Here is a 19,902-nt window from a genome sequence, read left to right on the forward strand (position 1 = left end):
CAGTGGGGAAGCAAGTCCCCCTGGACCAGAGGGTCTGGCCAGACAAGCCAGCTGATGGGTCAAGGCCCGCCTTAGGGGATGTCCTCAGCAGAGTTGCCAGATAAAACACAGGATACCTTGTTCAACTTGAACTTCAGAGAAATAAAGAATCATTTTTAGTATAAGTACATCCCCAATATTGCAAGACTTTCTGTTCTAAAATATCATCCGCTGTTTATCCGAAATTCAAACTGAATTGAGCAGCCTGTATTTTCCTGTGCTGCCTCAGGTGGCCCGACTCCTCGAGTACTCAGATTTGACAGTCCCTCCTCTGCAGTAGTACCTTATCAGGCGGTTCTGTTGTCGCTGTCATCCCCCTCCTACAGATTCGACAATGAAGTTGCTCCTGTCCGTTTCCCCAGCTTGTGATCCTAATCTCTAGGCGACCACACAGAGTCTCTAATCCATCAGACCTTGATTCAAAATCCAGCTCTGCCCTTTACTCCTCATGACCTGGGGACAATGACCTCTGGCAAGTCATTTAGCCTCTTCGAGCCTCGGTTTCCTGATGAACATTTGGTGCCCCGCAGTGTTTGGTGAGAAGCAAGCACTCAGTAAACCGGTACCTGGATACCGATGATCACAGCGGTGGCGATGGTGCTCCTTGTCACACACATGGTGCCGGGGAGCCTGGAAACCTATCAGAGAAGTCACTGATGATGCTAAGAAAATGAGGAGCCACGGGCAGGCTCTGGGATGGTAGCAGAAGGGGACGTGTCTTCTCCCTCCTCGTGCCTGCCTCCTGCTCAGTACCAGGTCTGCCCATGTGTGTCAGAGGCATCCTGCCCCGAGCTCGCCTCCGAGGCCGAGTCCCTTGCTGCTGGTGGTAGGGGCTCACAGCCTGTACTTCCGGCCCACGTTCCTGACTGTGAGCAATCTAGGCCTTTCCAGGCCTGTCAGCTCCACAGATCACTGCCCGGATGTGCCTACATCCCAGATCTTGCTGCCATCTGGAGAAAAAAAATCCGACCGACGGAACACTTTGCACCCGTCTCCAACCACAGATAACAAATGGGTTCTCCTCCCTCTTACCGAACTCAGCCCAGTTCAGACTGCCGGCATGCGTGCTCTAATGCCTGAAATTGACATATCTACTGAGTAAAATCAAGACAGAAAATTTCTGGTGATTAGGTTCAGTGTTAGTCATTTCCTGCCTTCTCGGGTCAAGTCAGGTAGAAGTTCGTTCCTGGTCCCTCAGCTCCCCACTGAAGCCGCTCGCTGCTCTGGTTCTGTTTACCGTGGGCCATCCCAGACAAGCTACGTCCCCTTCTCCACTTGGGTCAGGGGTCCGGGGTGCTGGGAAGCCAGCTCGCAGCAAAGATGCCTAGTACCATCACTGTTTACCTGTTCATTCCTTATGACTTTCTACCACTAGTACTCCATGGAGGCATTCATCCTAGTAAGTAAACTAAAAAAATGTATGGCCAGTTCTCTCCTTAGAATTCCTTCTCCTCCAGGGCTGAAAGAATTACTGTCACTTTGACCTCCAGGTTGCCCTCCTGATTCTGGCTCTCAGTCTGACCTGTGTGACTCTCCTGTTCCAGGTCATAACCAGATTCCTGCTCTTATGAGGCAAATAATATTTTTCAAGAGTTTTTATTTTTATTTATCTGACAGGGAGAGAGCATAAGCAGGAGGGGTGGCAGGCAGAGGCAGAGGGAGAAGCAGGCTCCCCACTGAGCAGTGACCCCCCCCCGATGTGGGGCTCCATCCCAGGACCCTGGGATCATGACCTGAGCTGAAGGCAGTTGCCCAACCAACTGAGCTACCCAGGCGCCATGAGGCAAATAACATTTTTGACTCCGATTCTAATCATGTGGTCACTCCTGGTTTCTATCTAGCTCCCTCTCTTGACTTTTAGAACCAATGGCCACTGGCTCCAAATTGCTCGCAGGGCTTTGGTCCATGCTTTCTTAACTGCCAACGCGAAATACATCTCTGGCCTCATCTGCTCCCCTACCCCTCACCCATGTACCTGATGTGAGTTTCCAGCCTTCTTCAGACTCTCCTTGCCCTCGTGCCAAGCCCTACGCCCAAGACCCTCAGCCACCCACCCCACAACACTGAGGACGCCCGGAGTCCAGCCATCTGTCCCTCATTGAGTGTCCCTGGCTCCATGCCAAGTGGCACCTAAGATTGGCCCTTGGTTCCCTAGGAAACTGCAGGCTAAACTGGTTGCCAAGTCAATGGCGGGTTTCAGCCACGTGGCTGGCCACCTAGGCAGAACGCTCGCGGATTGCTTTCTCACCTACCACTTCCCCTTCATGAGCTCTGAAGCCCAACCCTATCTGAGTCACCCAGGCCTCAGAAACCTGTTCCTCTAGAGTCATTTGCAACTTGGAAACCCAGTCCGTCTGGGTCATGGGCACCTTGGACATCTGATGAATGTCCTGCATTAATTAAGTCTTTTTGTACTCTGAAATATTTCATCTTGTTCCTGGTGTTCCTTGGAGACGTCCTAGGCCCGTGAGAGCTGGACTCCAAGAACTGGCCACCCCATCCCTAGAACCCAAGTCTCTGAGTCACCAGAATCTTGGTGACTTTCCCTAGATCAACAAAAAACCCTGCAGCTGTGTCAGAGTCCTACCTTCATTCACCCTGCCCACCCCCTCCACCGGCCTGTTAACCCACTTACCCACTTACAAGTGTTTTAAGTTTACAAAGCATGTGTTTGGAGCCAGATAATGTGTTAGTTCAGGTTCCCAATAAGGAATGGGCAAGACATGGTTTCTGGACATAATTCTCCTTTACTCCTAGATACTCCTATTGGTTTTCCTTTAAAGGGGCATTTTCTGGGGCGCCTGGGTGGCTCAGTGGGTTAAGCCGCTGCCTTCGGCTCAGGTCATGATCTCGGGGTCCTGGGATCGGGCCCCACGTCGGACTCTCTGCTCAGCAAGGAGCCTGCTTCCTCCTCTCTCTCTGCCTGCCTCTCTGCCTGCTTGTGATCTCTGTCTGTCAAATAAATAAATAAAATCTTAAAAATAAATAAATAAATAAAAGGGCATTTTCTTACACCATAACAATGGTCAAACTCAGAAAAACATGGATATACTGCTATTGTCTAATCTATACACTTTATTTTATATGGTTTCTGGAGCTCGTAGCACAGCAGGAAGCATCAAAGTTGATCTAATTCATTTCAACCATGTAAACAATGTCACAGTAGGGTTGGGGCAAGTTCTAGGTGACAGGGAGCACCTGGGAAGGGCATAACTCCTGCCCCAGGTACAGGGAATGTCTCCCACAGTGAGTCTAAGCTGAATCCTGAATGGCAGTGAGAGCTGGTGAATGAGTCCAAGTGGGAGGTGGCACTCCAGATCTCATGTGTGAAAACTCAAGGAGAGAGAGCAACTCAAAATGGGAAATGAAAATCATCAACATGACTGGGGCAGTTGGAGACGTAGGCAGGGCCTGACCATCCAGAAGGAGTTGGCTGGTACCCTGAGGGCAATGAGAAAGCACTGAGGGATTCTGAGTAGCACCTACCTCACCCACTCTATTCCTCATGCTCAAATCCACACTTTAGGAAGCTCACTCTGCCGTCATGACGGAGAATAAATTAGAGGGAAGGCAAGGTTCTGGGCAGGAAGAGGTGACTGTGGCTGAATTCCAAGCCTGTGATGGTAACGGTCTGAACCAAAGAAGTGGTAAAATGTACTGGGAGCCTGAGATCAACAGGACTTATGACTGTGTACGAAGTGTGAGGGAAAGAGAGGAGTCTAGAATGATGTCCAGGAGTCCAGAAGGAGAGCAGGGTGATGTCACGGACTGTCATCAGGGGACAGAGGAGGAAGGGATCAGGGGAATGGGAAGCAGGAAGAGCAGCACCAAGGGACATCCTGTGAGGGAACTGTGTCTTCAGGAGCCGTCTTGGCCAGAGACAGATGTCTGAGATATAGCGGCAAGAGAGTAGGAATGGAAGCCATCAACACAGTTGAATGGGAAGAGGGAGGCTGAAGATAGAGTGGAGGAAAGATCAGCCTTTAGAAACAGACAGAAATTGACATAGTCCAAAGTATTCCCCATGATGATACTTAGTAACCGTGATGGGAAAAAAGCAACTTTACAGTGAAGAAACAGGCAGACACCTCTTCAACCAAATGATCAACGTTACCATTGACAATAATGGGACCAGTAGCCATCACATGCCTCCAAACAGTGAGAAGGACACAACTTCACCTCTGTAATACTCCTGCCCAAAATGCAGAACCTGAGTCTAGTCACCTGGGAACATCAGACAAACCTTTACTGAAGGACATTCTACAGAATAACCACCCGTGCTCTTCAAAGATGCCAAGATTATGAAGGACAAAGAGGGGCACCTGGAAGAGTGTGTGACTCTTGATCTTGGGGTTGTGAGTTCAAGCCCCACGTTGGGTGTAGAAATTACTTAAATTTTTTTTTTTTTAAAGAAAAGAAAGGCTGAGAAACTGGGTTAAAGGATACTAAAGAGCAAACAAAAACTAAAGAATTCATTGTATAGGGGCACCTTGGTTGCTCAGTGGGTTAAAGCCTCTGCCTTCAGCTCAGGTCATGATCCCAGAGTCCTGGGATCAAGCCCCACATTGGGCTCTCTGCTCAGCAGGGAGCCTGCTTCCCTCTTTCTCTCTGCCTGCCTCTCTGCCTACTTGTAATCTCTCTCTCTGTGTCAAATAAATAAATAAAATCTTAAAAAAAAAAAAAAGAAAAAGAAATCATTGTATAATCCTGGATTAAATCCCGGACCAGAAGAAAAAAGTCTTTTAAAAAGTTTACTACGGGGGCGCCTGGGTGGCTCTGTGGATTGAGCCTCTGCCTTTGGCTTGAGTCATGATCTCAGGGTCCTGGGATGGAGCCTTGAGTTGGGCTCTCTGCTCAGCGGGGAGCCTGCTTCCCCTTCCCTGTCTACTTGTGATATCTCTCTCTGTGTCAAACAAATAAATAAAATCTTTAAAAAAAAAAAAAAAGTTTACTACTAATGTTACTTTGTGATAATTAGCAAAATTGGAAATAAAGTTTATAGATTAGACGATAGCAGTATATCAGAGATTTTCTGAGTTTGACCATCATTATGGTGTAAGAAAATACCCTTTTAAAGAAAAACCAACTGAAATATCTAGGGGTAAAGGAGAAGTATGTCTCCAATTCACTCTCTATGGTTCAGGAAAAAAGGTAATACAGATGGACAGATGAATAATGATAAAGCAAATGTGATAAAATGTTAAAATTTGGGGAAGCCAGGTATTAGCAGGCTGGAATTCGTTGTGGCATTCTTTTCAACTTTTCTGTAACTCTGAAACTATTTTGAGGTTGTTTTAAGTGCTAAATACTTTTTAAACAGATTCAAAAACTGACTTGTTTCTCAAAGAACTTCAACTTCTATCTCTATCCCTATTTCCCCTTTGCAATGTAATTATCCCTCAAATAGCATTCTTTCTTAACATTGCGATTTTATATATATATATATATATAAATAAATAAATATATATATAAATAATATATATAAATAATATATATATATTATAAATATATATATAAATAAATATATATATATAAATAATATATTTATATATATTTATAAATTTATAATTTTGGACGAGAGAGTGTGGTCTGTAGGTAGATTCTGTACTATTTACTGTACTTTACTGTAAATACTACTGTATTTATAAGTAGATTCTGTACTTATTTATAAATTTATAAATATATATTATATATATAAATATATATATATAAATATATATATAAATAAATAAATATATATATATATATATAAAACATTAAACTTTGCATCTTAACCACTTTTAAGGGTACAGTTCAGTAGTGTTAATTGTATTTACACCGTTGTGCAACAGATCTCTGTAAATCTGAAATTATATTTTTTTAAGATTTTATTTGTAAGTGATCTCTATACCCAATGTGGGGGCTCGAACTCACAACCTTGAGATCAAGAATCACATGCTCTACCAACTCGAGCCAGTCAGGCACCCCAGTCTGAAATTATTTTAAAAGAAAAGTTCAGAAAAGAAAAAGGCAGAAAAGGTGCCCAAGGAGGAGACAGAAAGAACAGGCAGGGATGGAGACAAAAGAGAAACAGCAGAGCGTGAGATGGTAACAGCCCAGGGAGGAGAGCATCAAGGGGTCATTTGCGATCCGAGGGGTCAACGCGGCAGAAAAGCCACATAAATATAAGGGGGAAACAAACAAACCTCAACCCCACAACTTTTGCTCTAGAAAAGCTCTCCATTCTCCATCCACAGGTGCTATTGGTAGGGAGGAAAGCCTAGAATATTCTTTGAAACCACTGACTCCATGAAAGAAAAGATGGCTTCAGAGTTTCTGCCTTTCTTCCGTGCAGCTGAAGGTGGAAGATTTTGGTCTGGAAGGTGTCTCAGGAACCCATGGCTCACCTCCCAGTAGCCTCCACTCACCACCCTCTCCTGAGAAGGAGAGCTGAATCCAACGGGAACTGAAGCTACCCTGTGTAGAGCTGGGTAGGGGTTATTTCAGGGGACCCTGGTGCCCTGGTGACCCCAGAGATGTAACGTTGGGATGGACCTCAGCACTACGGGAAATGAATGCATGTGGAAGGAAATTCTATGTAGGAAGCAAGAAGGCTCCAGCAACACAGCAGGAGACTGGCCAAGATGAGAGGCTGCGGGAAAAAAAGTTCCAGTGAGGCTTGAGACAGCCACAGGAATAGGACGGAAATACTTCAGAGAGAAAAACCATTGGAGTTTAACAATATACGTAAACCATATCCCCTCAGAAATATTGGGGATCATGCCCCAATCATACAGGTTACTTACACCCACATGCTGAACCTTCCTTTGTTCGAGCAAAGAGTGACCTCTGGAAGGAACGAGGGACATTCGGGCCACAGAGCTGAAACCGGTTTTGGGCTTGTCTGTGACCTTGGCAAGAGCAGATTCAGCGTAGAGCTCTGGCACAATCGCGCTCACAGAGAGCCAGCAGAGCACAGGTGGGGGGAAAGGAGAGGCAGCCCTCGTACAACTCATTCCAGGTTAGACAGCTGCGAAAAGGAGGAAGGACATGGGTATCGAGAGTCATCTGCCTAGAAACGGAATTTTGTTTCAAGATGAGAAAGACTTCAAGCCAGGATGAAAGCCAGTAAGGAGGCAGACTGAAGATTTAGGGGAGAAAGTAAACAGCAACGGGATTTGGTTCATTCTAAGGCATTGCTTATCGGAAAAGAACGCCAATTCCCTACGGGAAAGGGGCTAAGTCCAGAAACCGTCAGGATGATGCTCCAGGGGTCAGTGTCATCATCTTTATCCTGAGCCTTGGGAACTGACTGGCAGAATCACTAAGACCAGGCCATTCTGCTCTGTCTTTTCCTTTCTGTGGTGTGGGGCCCCCTGCTCGGCAGATGACAGACACTAAAGTAGATGAACCCTTCCTCATGGCCAAGCTTCGTAGACCTGATTACATTTAATTCTTACAGAAGCCCCCAAGTAGGCATTATTGCCCCCATTTTATAGATGAGCATGTTGAGGTTCAGAGAGACTAAAGAACAGGCAGCAAATAGCAGAGGAGGAAGACGAGCCTGGCCCTTATCCCAGTGTTCATTGTTTCGTCACTCCAGCCCTTAGGAAATACATTCTAATGCGCCTGAGTTAAGAAAATCATCTCTGATTACCTACAAAATTAATAGTATTACCAAGCTTTTTAGCTGACAACCTCCAGGGGTTTTCTGAATTACCAAAAAGGGTGCATCTCTCTCTAGAACCACAGAAACCTGAGCCCACACAACCTGTTCAATTTGCTTCTCTAGAAACCCAGAATCTTTTCACCATTGCTCCTGAAGTTTCTGCCCCAGGCTGTGGAGCTTCAGAATGTTGAGCGAGCGGATGAAAGGAGCAGGTCCTGGCGTGGGCCTCCGGGGGCTCTGGCAACAGAGGAGGAGACTAGCGGAGAAGTCATAGCTCTGTGTGCTTCTTTTGGTCTCCGAGGCACCACCCACAAGGGACACAGCTTAAAAACCACGGCTACTGGCCAGGAGTCTAGCTTTTTTTCCTTTTTTAGTGAAGATACTAAGGCTCAAAGAAGTAAAGTGATCTGCGTAGGGCCGGTCACCAGAGAGTTAAGTGAATTACAAATCCTAATAACCTGTTTATTTCACAGCTATGAAATCCAGCTTTCTCTGATAGAGACTGCTAGATGCCTGCCCAACCCCACAGCAATGCTGTTATTCCCCCTTGGTCACAGAACCCCAAGTTTATTCAGAGTAGCATTACGCCCTGCTAATGGACTAATTTTTCCCACCTCCCTTCAGCTGGGCCCAGCCATTAAATTTTAGCCAATGAGAGGGCACGGATTGCATGGAGCACTGGGTGTGGTGCAAAAAATAATGAATACTGTTATGCTGAAAAAAAAAAATTTTAGCCAATGAGTTGTAAGCAAAAAGGATAGTATGGTTCTTCCAGGAAAGTCTCTTTAAAAGAAGGTATAGGCCTTTCTCCTTTTCCTTTCTCCTGCTGCTTAGGAGTCAGGTGTGATGGCCGGAGCCCCAGCAATCGTTTTGGAGGATGAGGCAGACAGTCTAGGGAGGGCAGGCAGAGTGCTGGAAAGAACCTGGGTCCCTGATGATGGTGATACTGACATAATACAGCTGGACTGTATACATGAGAAGCGATTTAACATACCTGGTTTCAGCTGCTATAGTGGCAGCTGAATCCAAAATAATTGATATCAATCAGGAACAGGTTCCACTGTTTTCTCTAAGCCATGAGGACAATTCCCAGTGGTAGGGCCTGGAATGGAAATCTGGGGGCCTGCAAAGTATGACCAGCAGCCTTCCATTCACTCTTGAAGCCTCTGAGTGCTGTGTTTCCAGAGGCAGGAGGCCCGCCCAGCAACATTACACAGTTCTAGGAGGTCAGGTCGTCCCAGCTGCCAATTCAGGTTCATCGAGGACTTGTAAATCTATGTCTGGCCTCTATCTCCAGAACTTCCAAAGTCTGAGCACTTCCTGAGCCTCCAAGCTGCTGTTTTCTCTTAACCTCAGAAAACCCCTGAGGTGGTATGATCATGAACTCCACACAGGGGTCCCTGAAAAGCACAAGAAGTCAGTGGGGGGAAAAACTACTTAACCTTGTTCACAGAAACTGAGTAAAAACACACTTAGTAGCATGAATGAGGAGAAACAAATCTGTAAATATGAAGAGGTTAGAATCCAATAGTGACAGGAAAAGCTAGAATGGGATCCTCAAGACTTCACCAAAGAGTTTCCCATTAAAGCAACAAACTCAGTCTTGCCTGAAAAGACTGGAATATAGAATATTTCCATCCACTCCCACCGGGGAGGAGCTCCTGAGGACGTACAGGCCCTGTCCGAGGTCAGCAGCCCCTTGGTGGTCGATCCAGTCACCTCATTCCTGGTCTAGTCCCCGTGCTGGGGGTGAAGGTGCGTGTGGGGGGGATTGTACCTGTCAGCAAAAAGACATTCAGCAGCCTCTGACCCTAGCTGCCAGGGAGACCGATAGGTTGGAGGGAGAGCTGTTCTGGTCCCCAAATTTATGCATCTGAACCAAAAGGAAGTCTACTTCTGGTGCACACGGCGATCCTCATGTGGGAAATCTCGAGAGAAGTCTGCTCCCTGATACTGTCTGTCCCACTCTCCCATCCCAGGACCCTGAGATCTTGACCTGAACCAAAGCAGACGCTTAACTGACAGAGCCAATCAAGCGTCCCTAGAGACATTCTTAATGTCTTCACTCCTTTCCTCACAGACTGGCCCTGGGCTCTGACACTTCCCTGCCCTGCAATTCCTGACACAGCGGGCCCCGCCACTTAAACCATTTCCAGCACCTTCTTCCGTGAACCCACCCCACGCCCCGGGTGGGACAACACCTACCCCGTGTTCAGTGCTCATGGGCTCACAGGGCTCTGAGATCCTCAGATCCTCCTGGGGGCAGACAGAAGGGCCCGCAAAGACCACAGCAGCCTGGTGTCACAGGAGCCATTGGGGACACAGCCCCTGGGGCTCGCCAGCACCAGTTGGGGGCACCGCTTTCCCCACAGACTCTGTGGCAAGCGGCCAAGCAAAGTCCTCCTTCCCAAAGCAAAGCCTTGGCCTTCACAAAGCACCCGTACTGAGGGGCGATCCTAATGTTCCATTTTCATATTTGACAGTTTTAATGCTGCAAAGTTTTTGGTTATTTTGAGCCAACATGGGGTTCACTCTAACTTCTGCCCGCTGGTTCTTGTCCTCCCCCGTGGGCGGTCTCCACTTTGCTCTGAACTTACAGAAATCAAACTCGAAGACTTTTTGGTGCTTTCCTCCCACCTGAATGCTTTCAGCTCCTCCTCTACTTCCTAGATGACTTGGTTTCTAGCTCTTCCATCATCCTCAGGATTCATTCGTTTATCTGATAAATAATGACCGCGCACCCACTCTGCGAGGCCTTGCTGGGCAACAGGATGTAACACTGAAAAGGACAGGCTTGATCTGTGTTTGTGAAGCTTATTTAAGGCGAGGGAGTTCTCGAGTTTACTCTTGCTCCTTTTAAAATGTGATACCCATCCTGAATGTAATAAATCCTTCATACAGAGGACCAGTAAACTGTAGAATGGGGCTGTTATGCCCTGTGGGACCTTTCTGCAAGTTGAATTTTGTGTTCAGTGGAAATAGAAAAACATTGGACCTGGGGTCTAATTCTGTCTCTGTTGCTTAAAGACATATGCTTCTTTGAGACTTTGGTTCCCCATCCATAAAATAGGGGTAAAAATACCCTGCCCATCTCCCCGACTCCCTCTGAAGAAACCATGCATGTGTACTCAGTTTGGAGCAGCCTGGGGTGACATCAGATCCCTTTTAGAGTGCTACTCCAAATCACAGGGGTTCTGACATCCCTGCATGAATACACTGACCATTTCATCAAATGTTGGAATAGAGGGACAGGGTAGCGGGCTTTCCCCTTGGCTACAACACTCGGAAGTCAGCAGGTCATGTCCAAAACTGAAGAATCAAAAAGTAGCCATCTCAACATATTATTTAGGAAAATAGAGGTAAAAACCAGGAAAAGCCTATCTAGTGGAGAGTCATTTCCTCTGGGGCAAAAGATAAAAGGCAGGTGTTTCTTCTCATTACAATAAATACGTATTTATTCCATTTCACTTTTAAACTATGTGTATGTATCATTCTGTTAGAGAGAGAGGAGATACTTTTGTACAAAACGGGTCTTCTCTGCTTCTAGAAAGCAAGGCATCCAAAATCGAATCTGTGGCCCCCAGGGCAGCCGACCGGAGTGCGGCCGTGGGCATTACTTTGCGAGCACCCGGCCCGAGCCCCGCGCACAGAGCCGCTCAGCCAGCAGAAACGTCCGGTGCCACGGCAGCCGCTGTGCCGCTTTTTCTGAGGGTGACAATGACGGAGGATCTCTTCTCCCTTCTGCAGGCCTATCAGCCATCTTTAGCCTTCCCAGGGTGGTAGACACACCACCCTGCTCTGTGCCATTGTGTCCACACGGTGTTGTGTGTGTGTGTGTGGGTGTGTGTGTCCAAACTTCCCCTTTTTAGAATGACACCAGTCATAGGGGATTAGGGACCCACCCGACGCTGGCAGGACCTCATTCTAACTCAGCTAACTACACCTGCCAGGAACTTATTTCCAAATGAGGTCACAGTCTTAGGGGTTAAGACCTCAACATTTGAACTGGGTGGGAGGATACAATTCAACCCAGAACGCTGTGATCCGCTGAAACAAACTGGCCGGGCTGCAGGTTCCACCACCGCTCTCTGTGGACCCCTTCCTATGGCAACCCCACTCCCCCATGCTCACCTTCCTCTGGTCCCGTCCGACTCAGCAAGGGCCCATCTCCCTTTGTCCTTCCCCAAACACACAACACTAAGAGGCACTCTTGCTCCCCCAACAGTGATCCAGTCCTGGCGTTGTCCTACTACGTCATCTGTCCTGATTCCTCTCCCTGATCACTATTTGGCCCGTGGACCCTGAGCCATTCTTTCCTTCCCTCTGATTCAGCCAACTCCTTGCAAAAGTTTCTCCTCAGGTGGATTCAGACCAGGAAGTCCTGAACATCCTCCAGGACAAGAACTTATAAACCAAATCTCAGCAAAAGAGAGCAAACACTTCCATCCCCACGTGTCTGAGTGACACCGCCATGAGCACCAACCCTGCCTGGCTGGGCCACTTACCAACTGAGTGATGCTGGGCCACTTACCTTCCTTTGGCTGCTTCCTTAGCTGGAAACTGATAATAATAACACTAACCTACCTCATAGGGCGAAATGATAAGGAGCAGGTGAAGCCCCTAGTACAGTGCCTCCTGCATGATAGGTACCCAAGAAATACCATTTGTTACTATTTTGCTTATTTTCATGTGTTCCTCTTTTATGCCTTCTTCCATCTTTTCATGTTAGGAGCAAAAGCCTGGTTGGGCTCCACCTCCCACCAGCCTCTGATTAAAGGCATCCAGGCTTCACAGTGCCTCAGTTATCGGTGTTTCTGTGGCTCCTGCCTCCTCCCTGTCCTGTCCTATGGACAGCCAAGCGATGGGGCAGCTAGCCTGTCCTCCCGGGTCTCCCAGGACACATCTATCCCCAGGTCAGACTCCATCACACTGCCTCACTTAGACCATTCCTAGTCGTTCTCTCAACTTAGGCCTTCAGGAGGACCTCTCCACTCCCAAAACAGCACTTTTAGAACATTTTTTTGTAAAAAAAAAAAAAAAAAAAAAAAAAAAAAAAACCAAAAAAAAAAAAAAACAACAACAAAACACCCAGACAAAACAAACAAACAAACAAACAAAAAACCAGAAACAAAAACCAAAACCAAAACCAAAAAAACCTACTATTTAAAAAGTTAACAATTCGGTGAATAATGTTGATTTGCTTTGTGAAAGTTTAGGACAAAACCAAATTACCTTATCCACGTCATTGAAACATACACACACACACACACACACACACACACACACACACACATTCCATCCCATTCTAAATTCACAGGCATCAAAGCACCCAGCTGAGGTCTGAAGAGATGTTTTTGCTAACGGTCTCCAGCAGGGAAGGAAGGACAGATCAGGTCTGGGAGCAAATCTCAGTGGGAAAACTACAGTACAGTTTGTCTTGGAGCAACTTGTTCTGGAGTCCAACTCCCAGTACCATGTAGAGATAGCTCTGAGCAAAGAAAAACAAAACCCTGAACATTTCTGAAAGAATGCATCAAGGTCTACTGCCTTCGGTCACTGCCGAACTTTCTATAGTGATAGACTGAGCTTTTATGCTTATTATTTGTCATGATGACAGCGATCCAAAAAAAATCAGTAACTTTTTCACTGTGTGGTTATGGTGTGGCAGCACTACTGTGCTTTGTGGGATCTGATTCATTTGATCCAGGCAATTAACTTTTAGTGGAACTGGTGCTCAAGAATAAAGGCTCTCCCGTCACCTGGGTGGCTCAGTTGGTCGACCGTCTGATTCCTGGTTTTGGCTCAGGTCCTGATCTGGTGGGTCAGGGGCTCAAGCCCCACGTCGGTCTCCATGCTCAGTGGAGAGTCTGCTTGTCCCTCTCCCTCTGCTCCTTCCCAGGCTCACGCTTCTCTCTCTCAGATAAAGCAATCTATCAATCAATCAATCGTCTTTAAAAAAAAAAAAAAACAATAGAAGAAAGGAAGGCTCTCAGTGGGATAGCTGTGGGACCCTAGGCCTTCAATTCCTCATCTATAGAGTTGGGGGATAATGCCAGTCAGGGGCAGTGGTTGCGAGGATTAGATGAAATCATGTGGATAGAGCAGGTGAGTCCAAGGTTTTCCACTGTCATTTCAGAGGAATCAAGAATTGAATGATACATTTGAAAAACAGGTACTATATTACTTTTTTTTTTTTAACACAGCAGGAAATGGAAAAATTTAAGATTCTAGAGCATTTCAGTCTGCCCTTCAATATGTCCGCCCTGCTGGAGGTGAACTTGGGAGTGGTGTTTGATCTCTTGGTCCCGGGGGGCCAGTCTTTGCTACGCCTGGCATCATTCCACATCAAAGGAGACAAGGAGTAGTCAGAGCAACCGAAATGCTGCCCACACTTCAAAGGGAGTTCCTCTTCCGGAAGTTGTTAGGGCCTCGCAAGGAGGGTAAACAAGAGTACAGCTCTGGGGACGCGCAGCGAGGTACAGCGACATCCGACCGGGTTCCATGCTGGGACCTGGAACTTTCCGGGGTCCAAACAGCACAGCAGAGAACGAAGAGGCTGTTCTGTATAGAGAACGCTGGCTCGGATGCCTTCCTTCTACAGCAGGACATTAACGCAAGCTCCATCTCAGAGTGGTCCGTCCGTGACGCCTCGTCCCCTGCAGGCGGTGGCCCCTCTCTTGCTTCCTGCGCACTGGGACAGCTCTGATGCCTGGGCTTCCGCCGGGTGGCTGACACATGGGATGGCTGGGTTTCAAAATCACAGCCAGAAATAAAACACTCCCTGTTTTTGAGTGGAGATGGCCGGGATGGGGCAAGTGGGGGGGGGGGAGGTGAAGAGGTGCCTAAAATGATCTTTCTCCAGCCCAGGTGAGCCCAGCCTGTGAAGTCCCGTCCTCCTGCTGTGGGCCCTTGGCTAAGCTGGAGGTGGACGACAGACCCGTCCCCACCCGTGTGTGGCTCACTTTTTAGTCACAGAGAGGGTCGGAAATAGGCTGGGAAGTCGTGGGGAATTTCCCGGCGCTCCCCTAATTGTTTAGGGAGGAGGCCAAGCGTCGCTGACCCTCTCACCCGCCCGGGAGTACTCCCTCTGCGCGCTCTGGCTCACCCGCCCCACTGTGCGCCCGCGTCCCCCCCCCCCCCCGCCCCAGCCAAGACCCTTAAGCATCCCCCTTGCCCCCCCCCGCCCCCGCGCGTTCACAGCCTCTCAACACCCTACTCACCCCCCGGCCCCCTCGCACCTCCCAGACCCCTGAGCGCATTCCCGACCCCCCGCGCTGTCCCACCTCTAACCTCCCCGTCGACGCACCCCCGGTTGTCCCCGACCCACCCCACCCCCGCACCCCCCCCGCGGAGCCGGATCCCGGCGGGGGCCGGATGCTGAGACGTGCCGCACGTGCGCCGCGCGGGGATTGGCAGCGCCAGCCCCGCCCGCGCCCCCGCGCCCCCGCGCCCCCGCGCCCCCGCGCCCCCGCGCCCCCGCGCCCCCGCGCCCCCGCGCCCCCGCGCCCCCGCGCCCCCGCGCCCCCGCGCCCCCGCGCGCACGCAGAGCTCCCGCGCCCGGCTCGCCCAGGGAGGTCCCGAGCTGCGGCTGCTGCGGCTGGTCAGGAGGGCGGGGGCTGCGGGGGCGCGCCGGCCGGGCTGCGGGGTTCGCCTCCCCGAGCGGCGGGGGAACAATGACAGCCCGATGGGAAGTGGGAGGGGGGCTGGAACAGCCTCCGGAAAGCGCCCCTGCCCGCACCGGTGTTCTCGTGCTCGGCGGTGCTAAAACAAGCTTGCTCCGAAGAGCTGTAGATGCTGTTTCTGCCGAGTGAAAATACTTTCTGTAAGTGATAGGAAAATTTTCCACTTTATTCTGTTGTTTGGCTGGGGCCCAGCGCATTTAAGTCCCAGCGTTCTTCGGGAAGGAGCCGGGAGGTTTACGGCACCCTCCGACCTGTGTCGCGGGGAGAACAGTTCAGAAGGAGCCTGAGCATTTTGCCGCAGCTGGCGGGGCTTGGGAAAGTCACAAAGGCACAGCGGGACTGATTCCCCGCTCCCTGTGCAGGGAACCAGAAATGTGTCCATGAAGGGAGTGGTGGTGGCTGGACTTAGCCCGGGAAGATTCCCCCAAGGAGGCGGCTTGAGCGGAGGTTGTGGGTTCCGGGCCCAGGACTGGGCAGGACTGAAGAGCAGCCTGGGATGGACTCTTGGAGGGGAAGGAGGGGGAGGAGGAGGAAGCTTCCACGGGCTACTTGGGGACATGAGGCAGCAAAGGTGCAAGCAGCCCTCAGCGATTCTAGGCTGTGAACCGCACAGGGCCTGACGCTCCTGGTCCCGGCTGCAGCCAGCCAATCAAAGATAGACGCAGGGGGACCCCCCCCCCCAAAAAAATGCCGATGGAAACCTACCGGCGGAATAATTGCCGCTGGAAACATTTATGGACGCCGGGCCAAGAGGCTTCTCTTGGGGTTTGCCTTATCCAGAAGCCCAGGACAGGTGTGTATCAAAGGCCGAAATAACCAGGAGCCTGTTACTCATTTTTTAGGATAAGAGCCCCTGCTGCTCGTATGCTCGTAAAGACATACAAACGCTGTTATAAAGGGAGGGGGGGCAGAAAAGAAAGGGAGGAGGGCAGAGAGGAAGAAACGTGCTCGTGCTCGCTGACCTGAGCATCTTAGAAGCTGGTGAAGGGTTTCCCCACTGTCCTATGCCCCACCTCGTTTCCGCTGCTATAAAGGTTAGCGTCCTGCATTGTGTAATGCTTTACATTTTCCAAACTGCTTTCACCTGTGAGATTTGTCTAGCAATCACTCGAACCTATAAGGCAGGTACTCCTACTCATAGGTAACCAGGGGAAGAAGTGACACTCAGATTTGTTCAACCATATCCCCAAAGAGATGCAGCTGTTCGTGATAATGGTGAGTCCAGAGCTCGGGTGACCTGACTGCAAACCCAGGGCTCTTTAAATGCATCCAAGGAAGGAAACCAGACCTGCTGTATGATTTCTGGTGCCCAGGGCACACCCAACAATTAAAATGAAATCCAGAAGGATGAGTGTAATTTTTTTTTTTCTTAGCATCGATCTTTCAAATTGTCTCCTTGAAACACAGGTTGGCTCTGCTGTTACACACCTGTGTGTGAAGAAGGGATTTGATGGACTGACTCGCTGCCTGGAAATCGAGTGCTGGAGGTAAGAACAGAATGCCAGGGCCGGAGGGTGAAGATGGGTCACCAACTGTGGCTTTCTTCCTTAGCCATACTTACTGTTAGGCCAGCTCGGGGTCCGGGGCCCTCTGTGTTCTCCCATATTGGTTGCCCACTGGAGAGGTTTTTTCCCTGTCCTGGGCTCTGACTGCACACAATGGTTTACACCCAGGGGGACCTCTGAAGCCTCCAGTCAGCCACTGGTGGTGGTCCCACCGCTGAGAATCAAAGATACCTCCCCTCCCGTGGCCATGACGACATTGTTAAATGAGTTTTGCTCCTCGAGGATGGACACCTCAGCACTCACTTCTCTCTGCCACAGTCCCAGATGAAGACTCTGACGTGTTCAGCAAAGCGGGTAATCCTCAGTGCTTCCCAAGCCTGAATGGCCATCGCAGTCAGGTTTTTTAAAAAACCTGCCCCGTGGGACGCCTGGGTGGCTCAGTTGGTTAAGCCGCTGCCTTCGGCTCAGGTCATGATCCCAGAGTCCTGGGATCGAGTCCCACATCGGGCTCCTTGTTCTGTGGGGAGCCTGCTTCTCCCTCTGCCTGCCACTCTGTCTGCCTGTGCTCGCTCTCTCTCTCTCTCTGACAAATAAATAAATAAAATCTTTAAAAAAAAAAAAACAAAAAACCTGCCCCGTGGCTCAGTCGTTAAATGTCTACCTTTGGCTCAGGTCATGATCCTAGGGTCTTGGGATCAAGCCCCACATCAGGCTCCCCGCTCAGCAGGAATCCTGCTTCTCCCTCTCCCACTCCCCCTGCTTATATTCCCTCTCTCACGGTCTCTCTCCGTATTAAATAAATAAAAATCTTTTTAAAAAATAAAACATTTAAAAAATAATTTTAAAATACCCATAACTGAGCATGTCTCTGGGTTGGGATTCAGGAGGTCTTAGATGTGTGCCATTTTTTGTTTTAAACACTTTGAAGTGATTTAGGTGATCGGGCAGGTTTGGAAAGGTCAAGAGTAGAACGACTTTCATCTGATTGGTGATTACTGGTCAAGCGAGGAACTTGTCCCCGAGATATTCAATATTGCCTCAGAATGGGCAGAATGACAACTTAATTCATAGGAGAGCCCAAAAAGGAACCAAAACTGCTCATGGTAGGAAAATTCTGTGTTGAGTATATGACCTTAGAGGAAAATAGGGCTAGGAACTGAGAATGGGTGGGGATTTATTTTCACTAAAAGGAAATTAAAGAGTCAATACTGTAAATAGAGATAAGGTCAGTGGCTTATACTTACAGATTTCTCTTGTGATCAATGGGCTGTGTTTGCTTAATTTCCTTACTCTCTAGACATGTCCTGTTCCTATAGTAGCCACGAGTCCTATGTAGGTGCTGAGCACTGGAAATGGGGCTAGTCCAAACTGAAACGTGCTGTCCATGTAACCTGCACACTGGATTTCAAAGACTGGAAAAGTAACAGCTCATCAACACCTTTAACAGTAATTATATGCTGAAAGAATATTTGGGATCCCCTGAGTTAAATACATAATTAAAATTTACCTGTTTCTTATGTGTTTTTAATGTGGCTCCTAGAAAATGTTAAATTACATATACGGTCTGTGGGGGCCGAAAACATTCTTGATCTGGGTGATGGAGATACATATGTGTATGTGTGTACATGCTAGAGTTCGCCAAACTGTGACCTTAAGCCTTGGGTACTGTACTGCTGTATGTAAATAAAAATCAGTTAAAATTTAAAAAAAAAAAAAAAAAAAACAAGAACACCTGGGTGGCTCAGTCAGTTAAGTGTCTGCCTTCTGCTCAGGTCATGATCCCAGGGTTCTGGGATGGAGCCCCACATCTGGCTCCCTGCTCATTGGGAAGCCTGCTCCTCTTTCTGCCCCCCACTCCTCTGTTCTCTCTTGCTCTCTCTCTCAAATAAAGAAATGAAATCTTAAAAAAAGAAAAAGAACTTCCTCTAATTCTGGGGGGAAAAAAAAACAAACACCAACAACAAAACCAAACCTTTATGGCAGAGTCGCAGGACCCAGTGCCTCGCTCTGGCCTGGCTTTTTCTGCCTTCCCATCTAGAGGACACAGCTGTCCCCGACGGGGCAGGACTGCTGCTGGTCCCTGAGCTGTCTTTATGCAAACCAGGAAAAGGTGACCCCTTCGGCAGACGCAGCCCAGCCCCCCAGGACCGTGGGGGGAGGGGGGCAAGCACCAGCGTGTGTACAGCAGCTCTGGGGTGGAGCTCTGAGTCCGAGGTCTAAGATGTCAGCTTCTGCTACTATTCCCACAGCTCGGTTGCAAAATCCCGTGCGTGTGCTCTGCTTCGACTCTCTGTTCTCTCACCAGCTCCCAATACCCTCTTGTTCCAGTTTCCAACAAAATGACTGCCATCGGCGTGTATTGAAGTGAAATTCTCCCTCGGTACTTGGGACTGCATCCGAGTGTGACAGAATGGGGCACAGGGTCAGTATATGTTTGGGGAGGGGACTGCTGTCCTGAGTGCTTCCTGCACCTCAAGAGAGACCATGGGAAACTAGAAGAAGGGCCAGCCAAAGCGCTCAAGGAAATCGGGGAGCTACCATAAAAACCCCGAGCGCTGTGTTGAGGGTTCTTCCATCTGGGAAGACAAAGGCTACGAGGGAGTGACGTTTGTTTGATCATGAATGTTATGGTTACGGTGGTCATGAACTCATTCACCAAATCCTGAACTAGACCAGGGTGCTCTGCCTAAAACCTGAGAGAATTACGGGTAGGAAGGATAGAAGAAAATCTGACTTCACTCGGTGGGTGGTAAGCTCAGGGAACTCATTACCCCAAGCAGGAGTCAGTGGGGGACATAAAAACTGACCGGGAACGTCGTGGGAGACTGCTGCTGACAGCCTTGAATGACTTACAAGAGGCAGGAGGAATGCCTGGGGATATCAGGATGGACTCTCCAAAGTGGTGGCCGGGGGCGTGACTTGCTGTTCTCATGGCTTCCCCTCATATCCCTGGCAGGGCCAGAGTTCTAAGCAGGACAAGACCAAGAGGCACGGCTGCCCCCGACCCCACAGCCTGGGCAGTCTGGAC

The 19,902-nt window shown here is 49.0% G+C and overlaps 2 long non-coding RNA genes across 2 annotated transcripts; one reads left to right on the plus strand and one right to left on the minus strand.

The window, feature by feature from the left end:
* Nucleotides 1-206: 206 nt before the first annotated feature.
* Nucleotides 207-17,043, minus strand: LOC125081322 (uncharacterized). Its single transcript, XR_007121637.1, has 3 exons — nt 16,383-17,043; nt 10,325-10,466; nt 207-677 (listed from the first exon to the last, which is right to left on the minus strand). It is a non-coding gene; the product is annotated as an uncharacterized LOC125081322 (long non-coding RNA).
* LOC125081320 (uncharacterized) lies at nt 15,255-18,571 on the plus strand. The gene is made up of 4 exons (XR_007121636.1): nt 15,255-15,509; nt 16,777-16,856; nt 17,043-17,228; nt 18,172-18,571. It is a non-coding gene; the product is annotated as an uncharacterized LOC125081320 (long non-coding RNA).
* Nucleotides 18,572-19,902: the final 1,331 nt, after the last annotated feature.

The sequence above is a fragment of the Lutra lutra genome, chromosome 11 (assembly GCF_902655055.1).
Source record: "Lutra lutra chromosome 11, mLutLut1.2, whole genome shotgun sequence".
In the NCBI taxonomy this organism is placed as follows: domain Eukaryota; kingdom Metazoa; phylum Chordata; class Mammalia; order Carnivora; family Mustelidae; genus Lutra; species Lutra lutra.